This window comes from Rattus norvegicus, chromosome 3 (assembly GCF_021556685.1).
Source record: "Rattus norvegicus strain SHRSP/BbbUtx chromosome 3, alternate assembly SHRSP_T2T, whole genome shotgun sequence".
Lineage (NCBI taxonomy): Eukaryota > Metazoa > Chordata > Mammalia > Rodentia > Muridae > Rattus > Rattus norvegicus.
The window spans coordinates 46,914,587-46,938,816 of NC_141536.1; the positions used below are offsets into that span (position 1 = coordinate 46,914,587).

The following is a 24,230-nucleotide window of genomic DNA, read 5'->3' on the forward strand; positions in this document are numbered from 1 at the left end:
AATACTCAAGTTAATAAAAAAAAAAAAGACCATGTTGAGAAGGAGGAGGATGAGGAAGAGAAGGAAGAGGAAGAGAAGAAGAATTGAGCTTAAATGTGAGAATTTTCAGTCCTATTTTTCCACTAATTACACAGTCCTGTGAATTCAAGGGTTTTGGCTTAGTTCTTTTCTTTCTGTAGGTCAGGGACTGAGGTGAGGGCTCAGAGATTAAGAATACTTCTTCCTATTGTAGAAGACGGGGCCCTGTTTCCAGCACCTACACAGTGGCTCACAGCCATCTGTAACCATAGACCCATGGAATTCAATACCTTCTTCTGGACTCAGCAGGCATTATATGCATAGATGTAGCAAAGGTATTCATGCAGGCACAATATTCATACAAATAAAATAATTCTAAAAAACTAAATACTGTAAGGCTTCTAACTCATAGTATTACCCTTCACATTATTAACAATTATTTTCATAGGGGTTGTGGACACCTACATTCTTTACTAATGAAAATTCCACCTATATTGTTGTAAAGATAATGGAAATGTTTACGTGATTTTTGTGATGTCAAGAAATAGGAAATGGATGTGTAACTCTTTTATAGAGATGGATCAATATCTAACAAATTATATAAGAATTAATTTTCCTATATCCTTCTGACAGAATTCTTTTTTCTTTTATATCAAATATCTAATTTTATATTATTTTATTCTAGCTTATTAAGTTGATATTTTACTTGATCACATATTATTTTTCTACTAGGTTCTAAGAGAGGGAAAGAGACTTAGATAAGAAAGAAAATAGGGACAGACAAAGCGAGCAAAGAATATGAGTAAGTTAAAAAGCTTAAAAATTTCTGTTTTCGCTGGTAGACAAAGTGTTCTTTCAGCTCAAATATTACCCACAGTTTGCAAAAGCACTGTCCCCATGCATCCTGCTGGGACTCAAATCCAAGTTCCTTCTTATGCTAGGCACTAAATCACATCAGGAGCTGTACCTATCACCTCTCTATAGTTTTCAATAGAAAATGCACCCACAAGGGCTCAAGTATTAAAAGCTTGGTTCTCAAGTGGGAGTTCCAATTGTTGAAAGGATTCTGATTTTTCTGAACAAATCAGTAGATTTGTCTGGGATTCACATTTGTATGACTTTATTTGGAAGTAATGGAAACTTCCAGAGTTAGCCCCTGAATGGAGGATACAGGTCGCTGTGGCATGATTTGTTTTTGGCGGGGAATGCAACTGATCCCTGGCCTCTATCACTCTTCCTGCTCTCTGGACGCTGTGAGGTGAGAAACTGTTATTTAATTTACCTACTTGGCACGGTTTTCACTATCACTATAGCTAGATTAGAAAGAGTTGGGTAAGTCTAAAAAATACTCTGAAATTTTCACTCAAATGAATCTTCTTCTTCTAGAAGATTTTATGTAATGTATTTTGTCCCATCAATGAAAGCCAAGAAATGCCTTGACATAGAGGGCAATTAATGTTAAGCCAAATAAAATGATGTCCAGCTGTTTGAAAGTGCTTTTGAGTAAAATTTCATCTAATAAGGGAGAATGGAATTCCTTTAGTCAATCTTCAAGTCTGCCTGGCATTCCTTTGTCCTCACACTGTCTTCTCTAAAGGTCAAGTTCTTGAACTTTCAGGAGGACATTATATTCTCCAGCAATGCCCCAAGTGGTTGAATTGATACAGCCCTGTTTTAAATCCAATCTTCTACTAGTCACTGTAGATTAAACTGGTTTTTTTGTCCATGCAATTTCACTGTTTACATTTCTGCCCAATGTCTGAACAAGGATATTAAGAAATCTGTCATTTGGGGCAGGCAAGATGGCACCATGAGTAAAGTCACTTGCTCAAGCCCAGTGACGTGAGATCACCCTTGGAATCAATGTAAATGTGAGAAGAGAGAATCTCCCCATGGAAGTTCTTCTCTGACTTCGACTGTATTCACTATATCCTTGACACGTTCTATACACATCACGTATATACTCACACATGATTTCTAAACAAAAATATAAAGCTCATTACTCTGTATTTTTGTACCTTTTTTTGTTTTTGTTTTTGTTTTTTTGGAGGGAGTTTAGGTTTTGGGTTTTTGAGTTTTGGTTTGATTTTTTTATGTTTAGAACTGGGACTGAACCTAAGCCCTCATGCTTACTAGGCAAGCATTCTAGTACTGAGCTAAATCCCAAACCCCATATTTCTATAATTTTAAAAGTTAATGACTGATCTTTGAGACTGTTCAATATATATATATATATATATATATATATATATATATATATATATGTGTGTGTGTGTGTGTGTGTGTGTGTGTGTGTGTGTGTGTGATTTTTGTCTCCAGAAATAGAAAAAAATAATGCTTTACTAACTTTAAATTTTTGAATGCCAATGAGGAAGGAGCAACAGCTGCTGAACGACACTGGACTGTAGAAAAAAAATACCTACTGAATTAGATCAACTGGTATATTTTAATGATGTTTTAACATCACAGTGTAAGTTAGAGAATGTTTTGTGTTGGGGAAGAGATGAAAGGCTATCGGTTTCATCAAAATTTATAAAGATCCAATCTGAGTAAAAGAAGCTTTTACATGAAAGGCACAACTCAAGGAAGGAAGAGAGATACAGCAATAAAGATGCCACAGAAAGCTGATCCCTCTCCCACTCCTGCATGGGGACAGCTTAATAAGTCAGCTAAAGGACAGATGATTAATCAGACTGGCAGACTGGAAAACCTTGATGCTGAAATGGACATTGGCTGAAGGACAGATAATCAGGACTGTAGTTATGAAGGACCATCATATCAGTGAATACTCACAAGGACATTCAGATTGTTAAGTTTATGGGATTGATAATTGTTTCTGTTGTAACAGTTATGCTGTATATGAATTTTAGCTTAAATGAAAAGAGGAAAGTAGTAGAGAAATTTTAACCCACAATATGACTGCTCTGGCAAAGGATCACATCCAAAGTCCTTCTAGGTCAGTTGGATCAGGCTGGTATGCAGATACACCATATATACCTTTAATGCCTCTGGAGAGAATACATGCTTTTAATATACACCTTCAATCCCAAATAATCAGAATAAGGGTAATTTATAGAAAGATGCAGCCATGTTTGAAAGTGATGTCTAATTGAGGGACAAAGTGATGAATCAATGAAAGATTTTACAGAATGAGTCCACAATAGGATATGTCCAACTCTCTCAAGAATAACACAAGAAAGGGAAGACATGATAGAGTACTGCAGGGAAAGAGGAAAGAAACAATTTTACTGGGACAGTTTTACAGAGACAAGTTGCAGAAAGGACAAGGTCGACAAATTGGAAGATGGAAGGATCCAGAGAATGAGAAGGGGCAAGAAGATTAGAACAGATGGCCAAAATTAGTCTGAGGCCAAGCAGAGCAATTCAATAAGAAGCCAAGGGAAGTAAAATTGGATCAGTTAGTTTGGAGAGGAGAGCCTGAAAAACTGGGCTAAATTAGTGATCCAGATGTCAGAGGAAATTAGAAAGGGTCAGTTTATTCAGCAGTAAGCCTCTGTGAGGACAATTACATTTTACATTCACAGGTGTTACTTCTACCTCTTTTGCTACACTGAGTAACTCTATAAATCCTATATTTCCCAGTACGTCTAATTGTGCCTGCAAGGTACAATTTTGCAATTGAAATTATTTTCTTTAAAGGTATATTTTTTGAAGTTTTAAAACCTGTACCTGAGCTGGCCTTTATAGAATTTTCATCCAGTTGTATATCTACCAACAGTAGATGAGGAAGGCATTCTTACTCCCACATCAATATCTCTAGTCATATGTTCACTATTCTCCACATGATAAGTAGAATAATTATCTTTCATATTTTTCAATATATGGTTTTAGTTGTACATTTACACTTAATTCATCTCTTTGGAAAAAGTAATATTTATGCGATTTAAATTAACATTTTTTCTATATATATTTACTAAAATGATACCTAAACCATTTATAAATTATTAACCATCCATGTGTGTATGTGTCTAGGTGCACTGTGTAGGGTACATATGAACATGTATGTGGAGGACAAAGTGAAAAACTATGTGTTCCTCTTTAAGTAATATCGAACTCTCATTGGTCTGGAGCTTACTAAGTAGGCTAGATTTAACATCCAGGAATATTCCTAGCTCTGCCTACCTAGAGCTGATAATGAGTGTGTACGATCTCCCCAGCCTTTTTTTGTTTTACCTGAAATCAAGGATTAAACAGATCGGTAAAACTTAATAAATTATATATCATAACTGCATAAACAAATGAGCTTTTACTGGCTTTTATCTTATATTGATATAACCATTTCTACATAAGTAGTATCATTTAAAAAGTATTTTAAATATTTTTATATGGACAAAACATTATACAATTTAATCAGTCAATTGGCCCAATTTCAGATATTGATGGACCTTAAGAATTACACAGTGCCAAATTATAAATCTAAATATACAGTGCCACCTAAAGAATTCCATATACGAGTTCTCTGCACCCAAATCCCGTGGGAGGGAGAGCTAAACCTTCAGAGAGGCAGACAAGCCTGGGAAACCAGAAGAGACTGCTCTCTGCACACACATCTCGGACGCCAGAGGAAAAAGCCAAAGACCATCTGGAACGCTGGTGCACTGAAGCTCACGGAAGGGGCGGCACAGGTCTTCCTGGTTGCTGCCGCCGCAGAGAGCCCGTGGGCAGCACCCCACGAGCGAACTTGAGCCTCGGGACCACAGGTAAGACCAACTTTTCTGCTGCAAGAAAGCTGCCTGGTGAGCTTGGGACACAGGGAAGCAGAATTCCTGTAGGACCGGGCACGTTCTGTGTTTACCAGAAGTCCCACACCCGCGGATCCCGGCCCACAGCAGCTCTCTGCTCCCAGACCCCGTGAGAGAGAGACCCAACCGCCTGGTCAGGTGGGCACTCCTGAGGCTGCAGAGCAGAAGAGACCACCAACACTGCTCACCCCTGCCCACATCCCTGGCCCAAGAGGAAACTGTATAAGGCCTCTGGGCTCCCGTGGGGGAGGGCCCAGGAGCGGCAGGACCCCTGCCTGAGACACCACCGGAACCTGAAGGAAACGGACCAGATAAACAGTTCTCTACACCCAAATCCCGTGGGAGGGAGAGCTAAACCTTCAGAGAGGCAGACAAGCCTGGGAAACCAGAAGAGACTGCTCTCTGCACACACATCTCGGACGCCAGAGGAAAAAGCCAAAGACCATCTGGAACCCTGGTGCACTGAAGCTCCCGGAAGGGGCGGCACAGGTCTTCCTGGTTGCTGCCGCTGCAGAGAGCCCGTGGGCAGCACCCCACGAGCGAACTTGAGCCCCGGGACCACAGGTAAGACCAACTTTTCTGCTGCAAGAAAGCTGCCTGGTGAACTCAAGACACAGGCCCACAGGAACAGCTGAAGACCTGTAGAGAGGAAAAACTACACGCCCGAAAGCAGAACACTCTGTCCCCATAACTGACTGAAAGAGAGGAAAACAGGTCTACAGCACTCCTGACACACAGGCTTATAGGACAGTCTAGCCACTGTCAGAAATAGCAGAACATAGTAACACTAGAGATAATCTGATGGCGAGAGGCAAGCGCAGGAACCCAAGCAACAGAAACCAAGACTACATGGCACCATCGGAGCCCAATTCTCCCATCAAAACAAACATGGAATATCCAAACACACCAGAAAAGCAAGATCTAGTTTCAAAATCATTTTTGATCATGATGCTGGAGGAATTCAAGAAAGACGTGAAGAACTCCCTTAGAGAACAAGTAGAAGCCTACAGAGAGGAATCGCAAAAATGCCTGAAAGAATTCCAGGAAAACATAAATAAACAAGTAGAAGCCCATAGAGAGGAGACACAAAAATCCCTGAAAGAATTCCAAAAAAACATAAATAAACAAGTAGAAGCCCATAGAGAGGAGACACAAAAATCCCTGAAAGAATTCCAGGAAAACACAATCACAGTTGAAGGAATTAAAAATGGAAATAGAAGCAATCAAGAAAGAACATATGGAAACAACCCTGGATATAGAAAACCAAAAGAAGAGACAAGGAGCTGTAGATACAAGCTTCACCAACAGAATACAAGAGATGGAAGAGAGAATCTCAGGAACAGAAGATTCCATAGAAATCATTGACTCAACTGTCAAAGATAATGTAAAGCGGAAAAAGCTACTGGTCCAAAACATACAGGAAATCCAGGACTCAATGAGAAGATCAAACCTAAGGATAATAGGTATAGAAGAGAGTGAAGACTCCCAGCTCAAAGGACCAGTAGATATCTTCAACAAAATCATAGAAGAAAACTTCCCTAACCTAAAAAAAGAGATACCCATAGACATACAAGAAGCCTACAGAACTCCAAATAGATTGGACCAGAAAAGAAACACCTCCCGTCACATAATTGTCAAAACACCAAACGCACAAAATAAAGAAAGAATATTAAAAGCAGTAAGGGAAAAAGGTCAAGTAACATATAAAGGCAGACCTATCAGAATCACACCAGACTTTTCGCCAGAAACTATGAAGGCCAGAAGATCCTGGACAGATGTCATACAGACCCTAAGAGAACACAAATGCCAGCCCAGGTTACTGTATCCAGCAAAACTCTCAATTAACATTGATGGAGAAACCAAGATATTCCATGACAAAACCAAATTTACACAATATCTTTCTACAAATCCAGCACTACAAAGGATAATAAATGGTAAAGCTCAACATAAGGAGGCAAGCTATACCCTAGAAGAAGCAAGAAACTAATCGTCTTGGCAACAAAACAAAGAGAATGAAAGCACACAAACATAACCTCACATCCAAATATGAATATAACGGGAAGCAATAATCACTATTCCTTAATATCTCTCAATATCAATGGCCTCAACTCCCCAATAAAAAGACATAGATTAACAAACTGGATACGCAACGAGGACCCTGCTTTCTGCTGCCTACAGGAAACACACCTCAGAGACAAAGACAGACACTACCTCAGAGTGAAGTGCTGGAAAACAACTTTCCAAGCAAATGGTCAGAAGAAGCAAGCTGGAGTAGCCATTCTAATATCAAATAAAATCAATTTCCAACTAAAAGTCATCAAAAAAGATAAGGAAGGACACTTCATATTCATCAAAGGAAAAATCCACCAAGATGAACTCTCAATCCTAAATATCTATGCCCCAAATACAAGGGCACCTACATACGTAAAAGAAACCTTACTAAAGCTCAAAACACACATTGCACCTCACACAATAATAGTGGGAGATTTCAACACCCCACTCTCATCAATGGACAGATCATGGAAACAGAAATTGAACAGAGATGTAGACAGACTAAGAGAAGTCATGAGCCAAATGGACTTAACGGATATTTATAGAACATTCTATCCTAAAGCAAAAGGATATACCTTCTTCTCAGCTCCTCATGGTACTTTCTCCAAAATTGACCATATAATTGGTCAAAAAACGGGCCTCAACAGGTACAAAAAGATAGAAATAATCCCATGCATGCTATCGGACCACCACGGCCTAAAACTGGTCTTCAATAACAATAAGGGAAGAATGCCCACATATACGTGGAAATTGAACAATGCTCTACTCAATGATAACCTGGTCAAGAAGAAATAAAGAAAGAAATTAAAAACTTTTTAGAATTTAATGAAAATGAAGGTAAAACATACCCAAACTTATGGGACACAATGAAAGCTGTGCTAAGAGGAAAACTCATAGCGATGAGTGCCTGCAGAAAGAAACAGGAAAGAGCATATGTCAGCAGCTTGACAGCACACCTAAAAGCTCTAGAACAAAAAGAAGCAAATACACCCAGGAGGAGTAGAAGGCAGGAAATAATCAAACACAGAGCTGATATCAACCAAGTAGAAACAAAAAGGACCATAGAAAGAATCAACAGACCCAAAAGTTGGTTCTTTGAGAAAATCAACAAGATAGATAAACCCTTAGCCAGACTAACGAGAGGACACAGAGAGTGCGTCCAAATTAACAAAATCAGAAATGAAAAGGGAGACATAACTACAGATTCAGAGGAAATTCAAAAAATCATCAGATCTTACTATAAAAACCTATATTCAACAAAACTTGAAAATCTTCAGGAAATGGACAATTTCCTAGACAGATACCAGGTATCGAAGTTAAATCAGGAACAGATAAACCAGTTAAACAACCCCATAACTCCTAAGGAAATAGAAGCAGTCATTAAAGGTCTCCCAACCAAAAAGAGCCCAGGTCCAGACGGGTTTAGTGCAGAATTCTATCAAACCTTCATAGAAGACCTCATATCAATATTATCCAAACTATTCCACAAAATTGAAACAGATGGAGCCCTACCGAATTCCTTCTACGAAGCCACAATTACTCTTATACCTAAACCACACAAAGACACAACAAAGAAAGAGAACTTCAGACCAATTTTCCTTATGAATATCGACGCAAAAATACTCAATAAAATTCTGGCAAACCGAATTCAAGAGCACATCAAAACAATCATCCACCATGATCAAGTAGGCTTCATCCCAGGCATGCAGGGATGGTTTAATATACGGAAAACCATCAACGTGATCCATTATATAAACAAACTGAAAGAACAGAACTACATGATCATTTCATTAGATGCTGAGAAAGCATTTGACAAAATTCAACACCCCTTCATGATAAAAGTCCTGGAAAGAATAGGAATTCAAGGCCCATACCTAAACATAGTAAAAGCCATATACAGCAAACCAGTTGCTAACATTAAACTAAATGGAGAGAAACTTGAAGCAATCCCACTAAAATCAGGGACTAGACAAGGCTGCCTACTCTCTCTCTACTTATTCAATATAGTTCTTGAAGTTCTAGCCAGAGCAATCAGACAACAAAAGGAGATCAAGGGGATACAGATCGGAAAAGTAGAGGTCAAAATATCACTATTTGCAGATGATATGATAGTATATTTAAGTGATCCCAAAAGTTCCACCAGAGAACTACTAAAGCTGATAATCAACTTCAGCAAAGTGGCTGGGTATAAAATTAACTCAAATAAATCAGTTGCCTTCCTCTATACAAAAGAGAAACAAGCCGAGAAAGAAATTAGGGAAACGACACCCTTCATAATAGACCCTAATAATATAAAGTACCTCGGTGTGACTTTAACCAAGCAAGTAAAAGATCTGTACAATAAGAACTTCAAGACACTGAGGAAAGAAATTGAAGAAGACCTCAGAAGATGGAAAGATCTCCCATGCTCATGGATTGGCAGGATTAATATAGTAAAAATGGCCATTTTCCCAAAAGCAATCTACAGATTCAATGCAATCCCCATCAAAATACCAATCCAATTCTTCAAAGAGTTAGACAGAACAATTTGCAAATTCATCTGGAATAACAAAAAACCCAGGATAGCTAAAGCTATCCTCAACAATAAAAGGACTTCAGGGGGAATCACTATCCCTGAACTCAAGCAGTATTACAGAGCAATAGTGATAAAAACTGCATGGTATTGGTACAGAGACAGACAGATAGACCAATGGAATAGAATTGAAGACCCAGAAATGAACCCACACACCTATGATCACTTGATTTTTGACAAAGGAGCCAAAACCATCCAATGGAAAAAAGATAGCATTTTCAGCAAATGGTGCTGGTTCAACTGGAGGGCAACATGTAGAAGAATGCAGATCGATCCATGCTTATCACCCTGTACAAAGCTTAAGTCCAAGTGGATCAAGGACCTCCACATCAAACCAGACACACTCAAACTAATAGAAGAAAAACTAGGGAAGCATCTGGAACACATGGGCACTGGAAAAAATTTCCTGAACAAAACACCAATGGCTTATGCTCTAAGATCAAGAATCGACAAATGGGATCTCATAAAACTGCAAAGCTTCTGTAAGGCAAAGGACACTGTGGTTAGGACAAAACGGCAACCAACAGATTGGGAAAAGATCTTTACCAATCCTACAACAGATAGAGGCCTTATATCCAAAATATACAAAGAACTCAAGAAGTTAGGCCGCAGGGAAACAAATAACCCTATTAAAAAATGGGGTTCAGAGCTAAACAAAGAATTCACAGCTGAGGAATGCCGAATGGCTGAGAAACACCTAAAGAAATGTTCAACATCTTTAGTCATAAGGGAAATGCAAATCAAAACAACCCTGAGATTTCACCTCACACCAGTGAGAATGGCTAAGATCAAAAACTCAGGTGACAGCAGATGCTGGCGAGGATGTGGAGAAAGAGGAACACTCCTCCATTGTTGGTGGGATTGCAGACTGGTACAACCATTCTGGAAATCAGTCTGGAGGTTCCTCAGAAAATTGGACATTGAACTGCCTGAGGATCCAGCTATACCTCTCTTGGGCATATACCCAAAAAATGCCTCAACATATAAAAGAGACACGTGCTCCACTATGTTCATCGCAGCCTTATTTATAATAGCCAGAAAATGGAAAGAATCCAGATGCCCTTCAACAGAGGAATGGATACAGAAAATGTGGTACATCTACCCAATGGAATATTACTCAGCTATCAAAAACAACGAGTTTATGAAATTCGTAGGAAATGGTTGGAACTGGAAAATATCATTCTGAGTGAGCTAACCCAATCACAGAAAGACAATCATGGTATGCACTCATTGATAAGTGGCTATTAGCCCAAATGCTTGAATTACCCTAGATCCCTAGAACAAACGAAACTCAAGACGGATGATCAAAATGTGAATGTTTCACTCCTTCTTTAAATGAGGAAAAAGAATACCCTTGGCAGGGAAGGGAGGAACAATGATTAAAACAGAGACTGAAGGAACACCCATTCAGAGCCTGCCCCACATGTGGCCCATACATATACAGCCACCCAATTAGACAAGATGGATGAAGCAAAGAAGTGCAGACCGACAGGAGCCAGATGTAGATCGCTCCTGAGAGACACAGCCAGAATACAGCAAATACAGAGGCGAATGCCAGCAGCAAACCACTGAACTGAGAATAGGTCCCCCGTTGAAGGAATCAGAGAAAGAACTGGAAGAGCTTGAAGGGGCTCGAGACCCCAAAAGTACAACAATGTCAAGCAACCAGAACTTCCAGGGACTAAGCCACTACCTAAAGACTATACATGGACTGACCCTGGACTCTGACCCCATAGGTAGCAATGAATATCCTAGTAAGAGCACCAGTGGAAGGGGAAGCCCTGGGTCCTGCTAAGACTGAACCCCCAGTGAACTAGACTATGGGGGGAGGGCGGCAATGGGGGGAGGGTTGGGAGGGGAACACCCATAAGGAAGGGGAGGGGGGGGGATGTTTGCCCGGAAACCGGGAAAGGGAATAACACTTGAAATGTATATAAGAAATACTCAAGTTAATAAAAAAAAAAGAATTCCATATACTAAAGACATATTTCAATGACATGTACTATATATATATATTATATAATATATAAATGTATATATAATATATATAAATAATACATAATATATAATATGTCTCCTCTTTTTCTGTTGGTAAATATTGATAAGATATACATAAAATATTTTATATTTAATTCTTTATTGATTTAAAGACTGAGTTGTGAGTAGGCATAGTTTGTAAAATGAAGGCTACCTGGCCAAAAGACATTAAAGCTTAAGGAAATTTTTTTTAAGATTAGTCTGAACACATCTTTGTAGAAAGATTTGGGTTAGAAAGAGAGTGCAGCAGGTAAAAGTACTTGCCTTCCAAGCCTTTTGTGATCTTTGAAACCTACATAGTAAAGAAGAGTACCCACTCCTACAAATTTTCCTCTGACCTCTTAATGTGTGCACATGTGGATATGTGCACCAACAGAAGCATGAACAGGAATATTTTTTTAATACAACTCGTAAGAAAATTAAAATACCAATTAAATGACTAGAATTTTACAAATTATGACAAGTGTTTCGCTGCAGATCTTAATTTGATAAACAGACAGACACACACAGGTGAGGGAGGGAGGGAGGGATAGGGAGGGAGGGAGAGAGAGGGAAAGAGAGAGGGAGAGGGAGAGAGAGAGAGAGAGAGAGAGAGAGAGAGAGAGAGAGAACATCATCAACATTTACCACCAGTAATATCACAACTGTCCCATCTTTCACATGAAACCTGAAACCTGCACCCCGAAAACAATGTTCATAGATATCCCTGAGCCAGCTCCCACTGAGTTTGGGACCTACTACAGGCTACAAAGAAAACTCAATAGGAAATCTAGAGGTGAAAGGAACATTGTTATCTCATCTGGAAAAGAAGAATGAAGGAAAATTGGTGAATACAGCAGCCAGCACCCTACAAATGTCCAGTCCTTCAATGTCCGCAAAACCTTTTGCCAAGAACAAGACTATCAGTTCTGTCGAAGTGTGACAACAGTGGTCATCCTGGCCCCTTCTTGTGCAGTCAAATCACCAAGTACTTTTCCAGTGTAAAGGCAATCTGCTGGCACACAAAAGGAAGAGAAGGAAGCTTGAAGAGGAGAGATTGGCTAGTGTTAAAGAGAGAGATTTTCCACAGGGTTCTATGGTTGCTATAGAAACCATTTCTTTTGTTTGTACATATTCAGAACAGCTGCTTCTTTTTGGCTTCTGGTGGCAGGGATGCACACCATGGAGGTAACTGAGGGGAAAAGACTCACCACAAGTCTGACACAGAAAGTACTCCCCAGAGCCAGAGTACTTTTATTTCACCTGGTTTAGCTTTAAGGGGTGGCGTGGGGGTCAATGTGGCTGTTGAATCTTGGTAAGAAGCTATAAATGATAAATTCCAACGAGGAGAGACCAAGGTGTCCTTTAATTTGCCAGGGATGTTGTGCTAATTTGAACAATACACCTCCACTCTTTTGTGCTCTCATGGCTTGAAACACTCCATGATATTACAACCTCAGATACATGCAAACTATTGCCAGCCCTCCCCCAGCAGGTGGTTTTATTTTTTTATTACCAGGAGAAAAATATCCCTTTCAAATTCACACAAATCCCTCCATACCTTTCCAAGCCCTAATTAATTTCTCTAATTAGAGCCTTTTCTGGCTGCAACCATTTACTAAGTTGAATGGCTGCATAAAAACAAATTTAATGAATATGCATAAACTAATAATCTTCACTGAATTAACACTCCTGCTGCCTACATACTGCTACTGAAACTAGCTTATTAGAGTCTTTAGTAGACCTCATGGAAGAAGGTCATCTCCAAGGAAAAGGCAGAGAAAGCCTGTTTGCAGCACAGACTCTCCCAACAACTTCTAGTTTATGTATTTTGTACATACATATGGGATATAGGTATATTTTCATACGTAATTTATATCCATTTATTTATTCATAACTCCTGTAGACCTAAGTAATATGGAATAGAGTACTCAAGGGGTTAAAATAATCGAAGCAAAACAGTAAAAACAGCATCTGCAGGAGGAGTAGTCAAATAGCACAATGCACAGACTTACGATGCAAATACTCACAGTAGAACGCACAGCTGTCCTTACAAACAAGTTAATATTGAACATAGGGGGATCATCCTGTGTCTGGCCCTCTGGGACTTTACAAAAGTGCAGTGTGAGAGCAAAGTAAGGCTACTGTTTTTAAACGGAAATGTATTCATCATTTGTCCAACTAGGGATTTTTAAGCCTCATATTTGTAATTAAAATCCAGGTAACATTTGATTGGTTTAATTTGGTAACTGCAGATTTTCACAGGTGCTCTCTCTTATTACTCGGCCATGGCAACTTAGCTACATATTTGCTTAAAACGTCTCATATCAATCGACTCATTTTGTCCTTTTGAATCTCATAAAACCTGAGTCAACATATTTTGAGAGATTCAAAATACAAGGAAAATTGGGAAACAGTTTTGATATTTATTTAATAAAAATTTCTGAACGTGCGTATTGGATCTCATGCATACGCTTATTTAATTATTCAAATATTGATATGTTAGAGACATATATTTTCACATCAATTTCGCTTAAGTATAAATAACTAAAGACCAGAATGACAATGACAGGTGTACTCACTTCTTCAGCTTTTACCACCATGATTCAGGAGAAATGTCTAACCCCTTAAAGCACCAATTTAACTAAAGTTCCATTGTACTAGATTTAAACTAAACAATTTACCATGTCTCTCAACCAGGAGGGTTTTTTCTTTTTATTCTTTAATCTTTCTTTTACAGTCTATTTTTTTAATTTATTTACTCATTTATTTATTTTTATGCTCTAGATTTTATTCCCCTCCCAGTCCAACACCCAAGGGTTGCACATCCCATACCTCCTCCCCGCCCCACCCCCGCACTCCCCCATACATGTCTCCACAAGGATGTCCCCACCCCCACCGACCCAGTTGGTGGTCAAGTGTCTGAGAGATCTCTGGGGTCCAGGTTAATTGAGACTGCAGGTCCTCCTACAGGGTTGCCCTCCTCCTTAGCTTCCTCCAGCTTTTCCCTAATTTAACCAGAGGGATCAGCAGCTTCCGTTCTTTGGTTGACTACACATATCTGGATCTGACTCTTTCAGCTGCTTGTTGGGTCTTTTGGAGAGCGGCCATGGTAGGTCCCTTTTTGTGATCCCTCTCCTGGTCTGCCCTCTGACTATTCCTCATCGCAAAAATCCCACTCCTCCCCCCTCAACTGCTGCCTCCCAACCTGTCTTCAAGAGGATGTCCCCACCCTTCCACCCCCTCCCCACCTGAGACTAAGGACTCAGTGAGAGATGATCAAACAGAGTTTTATTGTTACTGTACTTGTATGTGTTGTAGCTCTGAAGGAAAAAGTATCCTGGCCGTTGGGAGCCGAGGAATACTGCAAAGTCACAAAGCACAACAAACCTCACACAAGAGAATTATTCGGAGGTAAAAACCCAGGAGGGTAGGCTGCCTCTGCTCAGGTGAAAAAACAGCCCGGAACTGAACAGAAGGCAAGCATTCTGTAGGTTTTCTAACAGAGCTTTAGAAGGACAGAGCTTTCCAGGGTGAAAATGTCCAGAGTGTGGACTGGTGGAATTTCAAGTCCTGGGATTGGCAGGGTTTTGGGCTCAGGGATTGTTGAATCTCTGTGGCAAACTCAAGGATTTCCTGTTCACGGACTGGTGGGATTTTTTTTTCTTGTAGGGTGGGACTTTGCCAATCTCCAGGCTCAGGGCTTGGAAAGACCCTTCTAGTCATTGTGGATTTCTTGGAATCGAGGTATGGTGGCTAGAGAGCCACGAGCTATGTGTGTGTGTGTGTGTGTGTGTGTGTGTGTGTGTGTGTGTGTGTGTGTGTGTGTGTGTGTGTGTGTGGAAGGAAGTGTTGGGGTGCTGGCCACTTTTCTCCCTTGAGGGTTTTCATTGTTTACAAAGTATGAAAAGTTTACAAATAGAATCTGAATTGAAGAGAAGCCAAAAGTATTTCTAATGGCATTACATTTCCTTCCACTCTAGAATTCCCAGAATAGCAAGTCACCAGGGTCCTTGCTTGCATTCCCTTGGAGTATCTGTGCATATTGTGGAAGTTTCATTCTCATTCTTTTCATTCACACTCAATTTCTGAAGAAGCTGCCATGAGTTCTTTCAAGACTACCCAGGAAACTCAGATTTATTTCGCCATCTTTAGAGATAAATTCTTGTCCTCGTGCATCATATAGAGTTTCTCAAATATCAGATGGGTTCTGCCTTCCTACTGTGCAGTTCACCCATCTCCCCTGACCCACAAGATATTGCATGTTCAAAATCCCTTTTATACACACACACACACACACACACACACACACACACACACACACACACACACATTTATATATAAAACATGTTGGGCATCCCTCTGGAAGGCACATTTTTAAAAATTTTTTTATTTATATTTTTTCGTCTTTATTAACTTGGGTATTTATTTACATTTTGATTGTTATTCCCTTTCCCGGTTTCCAGGTCAACATCCCCTTAACCCCTCCCCTCCCCTTCTTTATTGGTGTCCCCTCCCCATCCTCCCCCCATTACCGCCCTCCCCCCAACAATCACTTTCACTGGGGGTTCAGTCTTGCAGGACTAAGGGCTTCCACTGGGGCTCTTACTAGGCTGTTCATTGCTACCTATGAGGTTGGAGCCCAGGGTCACTCCATGTATAGTCTTTAGGTAGTGGCTTAGTTGCTGGAAGCTATGGTTGGTTGGCATTTTTGTTCATATGGGGTCTCAAGCCCCTTCAAGTTCTTTCAGTCCTTTCTAACATTCCTTCAACGGAATGAATGGGTGTTCCTTCTGTCTCTGTTCTAAACTTTGCCTCCCTATTCCCTACCAAGGGTATTCTTGTTCCCCTTGTAAAGAAGGAGTGAAGCATTCACACTTTGGTCATCTTTCTTGAGTTTCATGTGTTCTGTGCAACTAGGGTAATTCAAGCATTTGGACTAATAGCCACTTATCAATGAGTGCATACCATGTGTGTTTTTCTGTGATTGGGTTACCTCACTCAGGATGATATTTTCCAGTTCCATCCATTTGCCCATGAATTTCATAAAGTCATTGTTTTTGATAGCTGAGTAATATTCCATTGTGTAGATGTACCACATTTTCTGCATCCATTCCTCTGTTGAAGGGCATCTGGGTTCTTTCCGGCTTCTGGCTATTATAAATAAGACTGCTATGAACATAGTGGAGCACGTGTCTTTGTTATATGTTGGAGCATCTTTTGAGTATATGCCCAAGAGAGGTATAGCTGGGTCCTCAGGTAGTTCAGTGTCCAATTTTCTGAGGAACCTCCAGACTGATTTCCAGAATGGTTGTCCCAGTCTGCAATCCCACCAACAATGGAGGATTGTTCCTCTTTCTCCATATCCTCACCAGCATTTGCTGTCACCTGAGTTTTTGATCTGAGTCATTCTCATTGGTGTGAGGTGAAATCTCAGGTTTGTTTTGATTTTCATTTCCCTTATGACTAAAAATGTTGAACATTTCTTTAGGTGTTTCTCAGCCATTCGGCATTCCTCAGCTGTGAATTCTTTGTTTAGCTCTGAACCCCATTTTTTAATAGGGTTTTTTGTTTCCCTGCAGTCTAACTTCTTGAGTTCTTTGGATATTTTGAATATAAGCCCTCTATCTGTTGTAGGATTGGTAAAGATCTTTTCCCAATCTGTTGGTTGCCGTTTTGTCCTAACAACAGTGTCTGGAAGGCACATTTTTAGCCTAGTGACATTCTTACTTTTGTGTATTTGCTTGCCTTTGCTAACCTTGAATAATTCTTTATTTAATTTAATATTCATTAGAGCAATTGTTACAGTAAGCATGAATACTGAAGTTATTTCAAATAGAATTTTATGTATAAAGTTAGGTATGACTATTCATAACTTCTTACTTAATGATTACATAAGTTTGATGGTAAACTTGGACTCTTTCTCTTTTAACCTCTAATGTCTTCAAAATCCTGTTACTTCATACTATCTGGTTTTGATAGTTCATGATTACCACTAAGTTATTGATATAATAGTACCTGCTTCACAAATAAAATTCTTTCTAGGGTACTTATAATATTTCATCACTCCTTCTTAAAAGTATACCAGATTTTTTCTTATCATTTTAGATGGCGTCTGTTGGCAAGAATGAAGTTACTGTCTGGTATTCCTGGCACTGCACTACTGGTGCAATAGACTGTACACTGAGGAAAAGAGTCACAATGGTAAGAAAGTCTGGGTTTATAGTGTTATAGTCTAACTATCGAATCAGTGTCCTCTAAAAGACTAAATATATTCTTATATTCTGTTGCCATGACAATAACTCTTTAAGTTAAATATTAATATTAATCTCAATTTAAAAATGAATGAAGTAGGAATGAAAAACTGAGGGACCAGCCAATGAGAGCTTTGAACTTGAACCTACATATTCTGATTTTTAAAAAAGACACATTTATTTTCAATGTTTTACCCTTCGATGTTACATAATTTATTGCCTACTTGAAATCTTCTATTTCAAACTTGTCTAGTACCACACAAACTATATCAATGTTTAGCATCATGAACTGTAATAATTTCGTGGTTTTTAGTCCTATTTTCTCTACTGTATGCATTGTGTACTTCTCATCTTGCATAAAGTGCTGTGTCTCCTTTCCTCTTCCAGCTGACATCCATTGACTAAAAGCGTTGTTAAAGTCAAGTGAGCATCACAACTCTGGGCTCAGGAATGAGTGGAAAAACATCAATCTATTTTAACATAACACCTTGAAAGCTCCATTTTGATCAAATAGAACCAATAATGGAGACCAATTAAAGCAGTAATTAAACTAAATATAACTTCAAGCTTTATACCTGTAGCATTTGAATAGCCCTTCCCCTCCCAATATCATCAGATTCATTGCTTTAAATATTCATCTAACAGATGCCAATGTGCATAAGGTAACATCTCATTTTGAAAGTGTTACAACAGAGGAGAAAAGAGACACAGCTCAGAGAAGACATGCAAAATGTTATTTTCCATAAAGAGTGAGCCCTCAATGTCTGCTTATACTTGGATCAATTCCTCTCCCTGAAGCTTTGCACCTGTATTTTCTCAAGTAAGCAGCTGCTGTGTAGTTTCACCTTACTTGGTTCAGTTCAGTGCCTTCATTACTCTTGTGAGAGTGTATAAATACAATAATTGTTTGTGTATAATACACACAATTAATAGTCATGCTGCATCAGAACCGTTCTCCATCAAGCAAAGTCTGCATTTCCCTTAATTGACAATTATCTATAAGTAAACTGTTACAGCTTATGTTTAAATATCAAAGTAATAGAATTTATAAAGGGACTTACTAATCTGAATTAAAAAATAAAAATTGTTCTAAAATCAACACTTCTGAAATGCTGTGCTGGGAATTTAAGAGATTGTGAAAATTGATGCATATACCATTACAGACACAGAGGTATACACACAGAATTAGAATAATTAAATCATGCATGTTTCTGATTATATTTTCATAAGAGGCCTTTGAAACACACAAATTATAAAGATATTTTAGGGCCCAAGAACTTATTATTCCTTATACAGAAAGAGAACATTTATAAATAAACATTTCATAAAGGCTTTAAGTACTGTTTCTTATACATGTCTAGTGTTGCATATATAATGAAAGGAATAGTAGGCTATAGTTAACATCAAATCAAAGATCATGGGATTATTACAATCACAACCTAATATTACTTTAAGGAGATGTCATTAAGATGTAGAGCATTTTGCACGAGGGCAATATGAACTAAAAATTGTTGGAAACTAGGAAATAAAACAGGCTAACCATCGACTCAAAGCCATGGCAATGAGCCATTATAAAGAGATCCCTACTAATGTGATGGCTAGGAGATTTTTGAGGCAAACATCTTTACCTGAACAGTTTATTCTGAGAACTCTACTCTCTTAGTTGGCAGGCAGAATACCTACAAAGGCAGGGAAAAATTGGATAGGACCATACAGTCCTAGGAGGCGAAATCTGTTTCATTCCACAGAATGGAGTTGATCAGATAGAGATGGTCTCAGCATCAATGACCATCCCACATGAGAGACCATGTAGATGCAGACCTAGCACTTACCTACTGCTCAAGTGTTATCTTTCAGTTGATGATTAGTGATCTTATAAGTGACAAAATTCTCTGACACCTGTATCTTATTCTCAGTTGCTAAATCATGGAAGTAGGGAACACAACATACCCTTTCGGACTTCATGAAATGAGTTGATCAATATGTGTTTATATCATTTGCCCTTTCCCTCTCCTCCTCCTAACTCACCCATGTGTCTCACCACTACTCAAATTTATAGTCCTTAATATTGATTATTAAACACAATATAAGTATTTACACCACATGATAAGTTTGTTAGAAAGGTTTATATGCATGTGTGTTTAAGGCTGACTACTTGGTATTGAATAACCTATCAGGTTACTCATCTTTAGAGAAGACTGATTAATTCTCATAGTCTCATTCTCTCAGTCTCTGTCTCCTCTCCTCTCCTCTCCTCTTTCTCTCTCTCTCTCTCTCTCTCTGTCTCTCTCTCTCTCTCTCTGTCTCTCTCTCTCTCTCAGCAGCTTTGCCTAAAGCTCTTCTTCCAGGGGTGGGACCTTTTGAGATGGCTACATACATATGGCATGTCCTTTGGTTTTGTCATTTTCCATGGTTTCTTTAGGCAGCCATATTTTTGAGATTTCATGGGTTTAGCCTTCCAGCCATGTTGGAATACATTACTTAGCAGCAGGATCCTAGTCCTTTGGCTATAAGTTTTCTGCTTCCTTCTTCCACAATATTCCACGAGTCTTAAGGACTGTATTGTGGATATATCATTTGGCGAAATCCATAGTCGTTTATTCTTTGGATTTTGAGAAGTTACAGCTTTTGGTAATACTCTTTGTTGCAAAAAGAAGCTTCTTTGGTAATGGGAAAGGAGTATGCTTAACAGGCAAAAGTGATATGCTTTTTCAAAGGATTTGTTTTGTATATGCTTTGTAGAAAATGTGAAAATTCATGAAGAGTGATGAAAGATGATTGGTCAAAGGAAAAGAGGCAGAGATCTATCTTCTACAGAATTCTTCAATGAGCAGCTAGGTAGGTATGTTGACTGGAAAACTGAAATCCATAATGATTCTTCTTGCATAGAAAACATTTCCCCTTATCATCGACTCTGCTTGTCTTTCTTCTCACGTCTCCTTCAAATTGCTTTTGGTAATGCCTGAGTTTTACTGTACAGTGTAATACAAATTGAATAAAAAATTTTTCATATGGTAATACTAGCTATGGGATTTAATGATCAAGTGGATGTGGATCAAATAAGTTATCAAAGAGTGAGATCTATAACCAGAAAGAATGGGGAAAGTGAGAAAAAATATAAATGTTGGGAAGAACATGGCTATACTCTGTAGCTCATCACTACCACTGTGTACCAGAAAATTGTTTGATTTCCTTATTTTCTATGAAGTGTTTATCATGTGTCTCCATCATTATTTTTATAATTATACAGTGCCAGATACCAGTAGCAGTGTGTTCATGCATACTTGCTTTGTTAATGCATACTTCGTCTGCCATATAATGCTTGGGGAGTGTGTACGTTACAGTTGAAGTACCTCAGTAAACCACATGGCTGATGGAGTATGCATTGGACAATGTTTGACTCATGATAAACACTCGATCTATGTTGGTTATGAGTTATTAACAAAGCTAGTTAAGCTGGGAATAAGCCTAAATTCCTACAACTATCCAGGCCTTTGTGTCATCTTATTTATTCAAGCATTATTTTGCAAGCACACTGCATTCATGATTTATGCAAGAGGCCAGGAATATATCATCTCCTCCCAGTGAGCTTGCCACACTATGACCTCTGAAGGGGAGTCTTAAAATAAGTGCCACATGCACACAGCCCCTGTGCTCATCTTTACACCCAGGAATCAACCCATTGGCTAAAACAGGCATTTTCCACCAAGTCAGTATCTGTCTGAGGAGAGTAATTAAAATAGTCCAAGACCAAGCCAGTTATCCTTGAGTGTTAAGCTAAAAGACTACATTGATTGGAAGAATGCACTTTGGATGAAGTTCAGTCACGATGTGCTGGTGGAAATAGAGGGGCAAGGAACAAAGAATAAGAAAGAAGAAAAAGAAGAGGAAAGTAACAGAGAAAGGAGGGGATGACAGGTTGCTAAGTGGCAGAGAGAAGAGGGGACATTGTTACAGGCAGCTTTTGAAACCATGCAGCCTTTGGAAATGACTGAGTAGTACAGTATAGCTTCAGCACCTGAAACCCACTATCAAATCACAAGAGAAACTCCTGCAAATGGTTCTTTAAATCCCTATGATCATGTAGCTGTCTATTTAACTAGACCAGTAGCATACTGCTTCTTAGCAATGGCCTTCAGCTGGTGAGTAATTATTCAAATTGAGGAGAGAGTAAATAGTTTTAGGAAGTATGATAAGTGCCTTCTATACATTAATCACATTGTTTCTTTTCCTGTCCACCTTGTAGGTCCCCATCATTCTCATTTTCAGAAGGATAGCACATACTGTGTAACATGAAACATGTTACTGCCCATCTTCTGTTGACCATCAGATGGAGGTTTTAACCGGGGTTACAATTCATGACTCTGATTAATCACGAATTAATTTAAATTCATGAGAACATGTGGTGCAGCAGAAAGCACTGAGCAGTTGTCTTAGTTGAGTTTTTATTGCAGTGAAGAGAAACTATGTCAAAGGCAACACTTACAAAGGACAACATTTAGTTGGGGCTGGCTTACAGGTAAGAAGGGTCAGTCCATTATCAAGGCGGGAGCATGACAGTCTTCAGATAGACAAGGGGTTGGAGGACCCAAGAGTTCTACGTCATCATCCAATGGAAGCCTAGAGCACACTAACTCCCAGGCAGCTAGGAGAAAGGTCTCAAAGCCCATCCCAACAGTGACACACTTCCTCTAACAAGGGCACACCCACACTTCCTAATAGTGCCACTCCCTGGGCCAAATATATTCAAACCACCACAGCAGACTTCTTTTTCCTTTTGTGTAAAAGGGTACTGATAAAATCAGAATTGATATTGTTTGCATCCCAATATCTAATAGAATACACATAATCTAATTATAACTTATTTCTAAATTTGTTTATGTGCTTAAGATACTAGCTATTTGGCTATTAAGAGGGTACATTTTGAGATGTGTCAAAAAGCAAAAAACTAAATATAATATAATATAATATAATATAATATAATATAATATATATGTATATACATATGTGTGTGTGTGTGTGTAAAATGAGAAGTAAAAATTCATCTATAAGCTTAAACACACTTCCATTGCTTAAAATGAAAAACCAAAATATTCTAAAGACAAAAATAAACATTTGAGTTGAGACTATGCATGTGAAGTGATTCCCCGAGTATCTATGGATAAAAGTCATGCTACAAATGCGTTTTGATGCATGAAAAAAATGGCTATATTGGCAATAAGGTCAAACATCAAAATTCAGGATAATTGAAAGCTGCTGTAAAGAAGATGATGGTATAGAGGAAGAGGTGCTAAAGGAAATGCTCCAGGGAAACCTTAGTCAAATAGTAACGCTGGGATAAACACTAACGGATATGCTTCAGAATAACCTAGAGGCATTCAGCCTGCTTCACTTAGACATGCTTCATTGTAAGAGGTCATTTCTGTACTTGGAGTTCTTTCATGTGGAAGACTCTGGGAGATTAACACACTTGATTTCTGACCCTCTCTAAAGGAAAAATTGAACTTTATTTTAGTAAGAAATAATACAATGCCCACTTACTATCATCATAACCAAGCTGACTAAGATTGCTTCTAGCAGCAAAATTGAGATGGCTGTAACTGTAACTAATTCCCAGTCAGTCAAACTGTTAGATAAGTTAGGAAGAAAACATCATTTTTAACTTAATGAAGGTTTAACAACTAAGACTGATTACATAAGTTGACATGTGCTGTGTGTGTGCAAGCATGTCTCTGTGTATGTCAGTGTGTGTGCATGTGTGTGTATGTGTAGTACATGGGGGTATGCATGAGTATGTGTGTGCATCTATGTACATGCATATGTTTTGTGCATATGTGTAAAAGCTCACAATCTTTACATGGAATATTACCCTTTGTGATGCATAAAAATTTCTTCATTGAAGTTTGCCTAAATGTCTTATTTTAATCTCATTTCATTTTGATGTCTGATTTCTTTGTAATATTCATATGATTTATCAGTAGAGATTAGAATATCAAAGAGGAAATATTATATTGAGAAAATTAGCAATGATGTAGGAACATCAGTCTTTTTTGTGTCCTTTGATAGCTTTAGATGATAGGACTAAAGGCTTCATGAAAAATAAAAATAGCTAAAATTAAAATAGAAATTTGTCAAAAAATACTGTGATTGTATTATATAAATTGTATTATATGTATTCCACTAAAATTATAATGCTTGCAACAAATGTTTCTCTAATGTTAGTCTATCCTTTTCATTTATTCTTCATTGCCAAGGAAATTGATGTTATGCTAAAAATTTCCTACTTGTGCATGAACAAGATAAATTGACTGTCTATTAAGGAGGTACAAAAAGGTGACTGAGTGAAAAAGAGGACAAAGCCAAGCTAAGGGTTCACTTTAGACTCCAGTGACAATGAAATATGCTTGTTACATAACACTTGGAATGGCAGCCTCTCTTACGCAGCATTTTGGAATATAACAGCTGTATAGCCAATAAAGTGTGACACCATGGCTGCTAGAGTCACATTACGTGGTCCAACCACACTGTTCAGTATGTAGTTTCTTATTTTTCCTC

General features: G+C 38.6%; 1 protein-coding gene and 1 long non-coding RNA gene across 3 annotated transcripts in view; one reads left to right on the forward strand and one right to left on the reverse strand.

The window, feature by feature from the left end:
* The window catches only part of Kcnh7 (potassium voltage-gated channel subfamily H member 7), a 479,251-nt gene that overhangs the window by 394,886 nt on the left and 60,135 nt on the right, over positions 1 to 24,230 (reverse strand).
* On the forward strand, positions 12,559 to 22,095 carry LOC147995484 (uncharacterized). Of its 2 annotated transcripts, XR_015683523.1 has the most exons (6): positions 12,559 to 12,609; positions 14,743 to 14,900; positions 15,094 to 15,168; positions 17,530 to 17,625; positions 20,418 to 20,513; positions 21,922 to 22,095. It is a non-coding gene; the product is annotated as an uncharacterized LOC147995484 (long non-coding RNA). The 2 variants fall into 2 exon arrangements; XR_015683524.1 differs by lacking the exon at positions 15,094 to 15,168.